The sequence below is a fragment of the Lagenorhynchus albirostris genome, chromosome 2, assembly GCF_949774975.1.
Source record: "Lagenorhynchus albirostris chromosome 2, mLagAlb1.1, whole genome shotgun sequence".
Lineage (NCBI taxonomy): Eukaryota > Metazoa > Chordata > Mammalia > Artiodactyla > Delphinidae > Lagenorhynchus > Lagenorhynchus albirostris.
Window position 1 is genome coordinate 177,595,270 of NC_083096.1, and position 5,076 is coordinate 177,600,345.

The 5,076-nt window shown below is 53.0% G+C and overlaps 1 long non-coding RNA gene across 1 annotated transcript; it reads left to right on the forward strand.

Annotated features, from left to right (window-relative positions):
- Window positions 1-2,710: 2,710 nt before the first annotated feature.
- On the forward strand, window positions 2,711-4,267 carry LOC132516378 (uncharacterized). Its single transcript, XR_009539304.1, has 3 exons — window positions 2,711-2,799; window positions 3,162-3,260; window positions 3,843-4,267. It is a non-coding gene; the product is annotated as an uncharacterized LOC132516378 (long non-coding RNA).
- The last annotated feature ends 809 nt before the right edge of the window (window positions 4,268-5,076 follow it).

A 5,076-nucleotide genomic window follows, 5' to 3' on the forward strand; every position in this document is an offset into this window, starting at 1 on the left:
CCTTGCTTGTTGCTCTCAACAGATCCCAGAAACAAGGGCTCAGGACCTCCAGGAGTCCATGATGACATGAATCCAATGTGAAAAGACCTTAGGGGTTGGGGAACCTGAGCAGAGCCTTGGGGTCTGACCAAAGGCTGGTCCACAGTTTCCCCCTCCCCTCCTCCCTCCCCTCTCCCCCCACCCTCATTCTTCTCTGTCAGATCATCATCACTCCTTTCCCTCTGGTTACCGTGCTTGGCGGCGAGGCAGCTCTCTTGGTTCCATATCTGATCCGCACCTGAGCCAAGGGAAGGGCTTGCTTTCTGGACCTACCTCCATCTCCAGCTCATTTAGCTGCAGGTACCCTTGTCTGGGTTCACCAGTCACAAGCCTGATCCATTTCTGGCAGCTGGAACAAATCCCATGAGGAATTCAAACAATTTCAGTCACTCTGAACACCTTTGGGAGGGCAGGGGACCCAGAGGTTGGAAAGCTAAGTATCAGGGCAGCACCCTCTGAGGTTTCCCCGATTCTGTCTCATATACTAGAGTTGTGGTCAGTTTATAAATCAGGCAGCAAAAGTTCCCAAGTCCAGAGATTAGGCCATGCTGTTCCCCACCCCCCAGGACAGCCTGCCCCTACAGCAGAAATGGCAAATATGTTTCCTTTTAGGAACCACCTGCATGTGGGCTTTCCAGAATTCAGAGGCTACATCTGAGCTCAGCATGAAGGAGCTCTGTTATTGATTAGGGATGTCTGCCTTGGCTGCAGCTTGAGAGAAGGTGGTGCTCAGCGCATGTGCTCACTTTCTCAGCATTTATGATATGTTTGGCAATAGATGGCCTTTAGGGGAAGGATGCTGTGATTGTGTCACTCTGGGCTTGGGAGTTCTCTATGCGTGTGCATGTCTGTAATTTCAAAAGATATACATTGACAAAGATGCCCATAAATCAGTGGTCAATGAAATCCCTTTCTTCCACACCATATGGCTCATATGACCTTCAGCAGCACAGAACGTTCCGGAGCCTCATTGCCACATTTACAAAACAAAGATGAAGCTGCCACTTGGAACAAGGCTGGATGCATTAAATTCTTCCCTCCACTTTGGCAAGAAGGATTTGTGTTTTTTAATGATTATTTAAAAGCCCTACATTCTACAGACCAGAATCAGACCGTGGTAAGCAAGGGATGGAGCCTCAGACGTGCTGGTCTCCAGGTCCTGAACAGGTAGGAGCAGCAGGAAGTTCAATTGCTCTAGGATGTGGCAACCAAAGGGCCTCCTGGTGCAGGTGAATTTCACTACTAAAATCCTGTAAGAGCTTCACATTTCCTTGGGACAGTAGATGAAACCCTTACAATGGGCTGTGTTTCCTCCTCAGTGGCCTCTCCTACTGCTCTCGCCTCCTTCACTCCACTCCTACCACACTCACCTCCTTGCTGTTCCTCAAACTCACCAAGCATAGTCCTGCCCCAGGACATTTGCACTTGCTGTTCTCACTGCCTGCATGTTCCTACCCCAGATATCTTTGCAGCTCATTCTCTTGATCCCCATAGGTCTCTGTTTCAAATGTTGCCTTATCAGAGCTGTCTGTCCTGACCGATCACCTTATATAAAATAGCCTCTCCCACCCCCATCACTTAGACATCCTGTCTCATTTTCTCATAGTACATATATTTGTCTTTTGTCTGTCAACCCCCGCCCCAATTAGAATGTGAGCTCCATGAGGTTAGGAATCCTGTCTGCTGTGTGAATTGTTGTATCTCCAGTGCCTAGAACAGAGCCTGGCACATAGCAGGGGTTCAATGGATGTGTGTTGATGGTGAGTGAGGGCTAGGCATCCAATTTTATGGATGAAGAAACTGAGGCTTAGCAATGTGGAGTGACTTGCGCAGCAATTATAACTGTGCTTTCTGTGCCGAGCACTGTGCAGAACCTGTTACGTGCCTCATCCTTTAAACCTCACAACAACTCTACGAAATGGTACTATCCCCACATTACAGATGGAGACCAGCCAGGTTGAGGGACTTGCCCAAGAGCACACAGAGGGTCTGAGGGGCAGCTGAGGCCTGATGCCAGGTTGCATATCTCCTGGGTCCCCACTGGTTACTTCTTGGCTCTATGGCCTCCCAGAGCCTGGGATCAAGATCTTCTGACCCTCGGTGTCCCTCAAACAAAGTACAGGCTCTGTGTTGAGCAAATCATTTAGTCCATCCCCCTGTCTCCAGGCTCTCCAGGCAGCACTACGTCTAAACCACCAGACAGAATCTCTCCATCCAAAATTTATAGACTCCTTGCCAAGAGATATCACCTTTCCCCAAGTCTCTCCTTTCTAAGGATAATCCTCACCACAGTAAGTTCTTCTTTCAGTCTAACCTAAATCCCCCTTGCTTTGCATTCAACCTATTTCTTCTTGTCCACCTTCCATGGAGCTGGGCAAGGCTAAGCTTCCAACATAGGCACCATAACCAGGTTGCTTTGTTGAACTGCGAAAAGAGAGAAGCCACAGGCTCTGCACCCCAGCAGTTCACCACGCACCTGAGAACCCCAACTCCTAAGGCTGGCGCTGCGTCAGCACATGCTGCCCGCTCCTCTCCCCGCCCCGCCTGCCACAGTGATTTATGAGCCCTGTCAGCTTGCGGGCTGAGCTGTGGAGACAGCTGGGAGAAGCGGGCATCTGGAGCGGCCATCCCTCAGGCCAAGCGGGGATGGGGGGAGGGGCGTGGGGGTGGGGCAGGGACGAGGCGGGCAAGGAGGTGAGAGAGCCGGACACTCCAGATGACAGTACGACAAAGACCCGGACAGAGACCCCCGCATGGCAGGTCAGAGAGGCCAGTAGCTGGGGGACAAGACACACAGAGCAGAGAACGACGAAGCAAGAGGGCAGGAGGGAGGGAGGGAGAGAGAAAGTCAGCCGTGTAGAAATCGACCTCAGGAGTTTCTAATTCTCTTTATTCTGAAGACAAAAGCGAATGAAGATGACAGTCGGTGAGAGATGTTTAGCGGGGTTTGTTTTTCTGCAGACCCTCTGGAGGACCAGGTTGAAATCACAAATTCGCACGCCTCCCACCAGCCTGTCAAAGCCCCGGCGGGGGTCAGCATCACCTGCCCCACCAGCCCCACTGGGGGCAGCTTGGTCCCTTCTGTCTCTCTCGTCCTGGTTTATGCCTTTTCGTCCCTGCAGTGTTTCTGGCCTCCGTCGCCTTAGATTCCTCTTGCTCGGTGCTTTGTGACCCGCCTCTCTCTCTCTGCAGGTCTCACTCCCCCGGAGTTGCTCTCTCAGGTCAGCCTCTCTGCTCCTCTGGCCCATCTGTCTCGCTGCCCCTGCATGATGTCTCTCCCTACTTGCCTCCCTCCTGGTGTGTTCCCCTCGGTCTCACTCTCATGCCTGTCCTTGGTCCCCCAGCTTTCAACTGGCAATCGGCCTTGGTCTCTAATCTCTAAGAGCTGCAGGTGCCCCTTCCCTGACCCCGGGCATTGGGTCCAGGTGGCCTCAGAATGGGAAAGTGGGGTCTCTCGTGCAGGAGTTGCTACGGGGAGAGGGAACTCCCACACCTCTCTCAGCTGCAGGCAGCTTGCCACAAGGCGAGGCGGTGGCCGTAGTTAGGGAAACAGAACAGGCAGCCAGCAGCTCCCTTCATCCAGCGTGGATTGGATATTCCAAGCCAGGCCCTGCTGAACGCCCAGGCGCTTGCACACACGCACGCACACGCGGAGACACAGAGCACAGTAAACGCCCACTGAGCAGCCTCAGATGGCCTTGCAACCACGCTAGAAAATTCAAGCTCTCCACAGGTGTCCGGGAACCAGAGACCGCCAACTGCAGCCCCAAACCACCCCAAGACAGAGATGTACCTCCCCACAGCCCCAGTGCACCGGGAACCCTGCGGTGGCGAGGAAGGCACCTCTGGGCACGTCCACTGCCCACAGGAGAAAGACAAGTGACCCAGACTTAAATCCACCCGCACCACAGAGACGCCAGCCTCTCCCCAGCGATGCGGCAGCAGGAGGAGGAACGGCATTCTGGACCAGGTTCTTCTTCAGTCGGAAGAAGGAAAAGAAGATTCGTTCCCAGCACACCACACCAGAACCCTTCCCCCTCCCCTCGGGCAGGAACTCGGGCCACCCAAGCCCATCTGTTTCCTGGCTTCCATGATCTCTTTGTTTCCCTCTTTCTCTGTATCCCCCTTGATTTGTGAAACTAAGGGAGATGATCTCTTCTTATTTAACTTACTTTGAAGCTGATTCAAGTTGTTTCAATAACATATTGGTCTCAATAAAAAGCAATGTTTCCACCTGCTTCCATGGGGTGTGATGGGCGGTTGCTCCCCTGATGGTTCCTGCAGGGCGGGTGGTGTACGCCCTGGGAGCCAGTGTGGAGATGGCAGTGCTGCCCCCCAGGGAACCAGGAGCTGGGAGTGGGGTGGGGAGCATCACCACTGAGCACTTTACATGCACAAGTCGTGTACACACCCTGCATATGCACTACCTGTACGCCATGCACCGTATATATGCACCATATACACACAAGGTACAGTGTACGTGCACTGTACGCACACAATACATGCATTCTCATATTGATACACTATATGTATACTGTGTGCTATAGACTGAATGTGTCCCTCCAACATTCACATGCTGAACTGAATCCCCAACGTGATGGTTTTAGGAGGTGGGCCCTTTGAGAGGTGATTAGGCCGTGAGGGAGGTGGTCACAGTATCTGACCCCACAGACTGCTCCAGACTTAGCTGCTCTTTTTGCACCCCTCACCCAGCCTCTGCCACCTGGGAGTGCCCACACGGGGTCTTCCAATCAGATATGGGTCAACTGGAGCCCCAGGGACCCAGGCCAGGGCCACCCACAGCTCCATCCCAATCGTGGCTCTGCCAGTGTCTGGCTCTGTGGCCTTAGGCAAGTGACTTGACGTCTCTGATCGTTGTTTCCTGGACCAACGATGGGGATAATGTTACTTCCCACCTTGGGAGTCACAAGGATTATTCCAGGGTTGAGTGGAGGCATGGGAGCTAGTGGAGGGGCTCCGAGCAGAAATCTCAACTGATGGGAGAGCTAACAATGATGCTTAAGGCCACACAAGGAC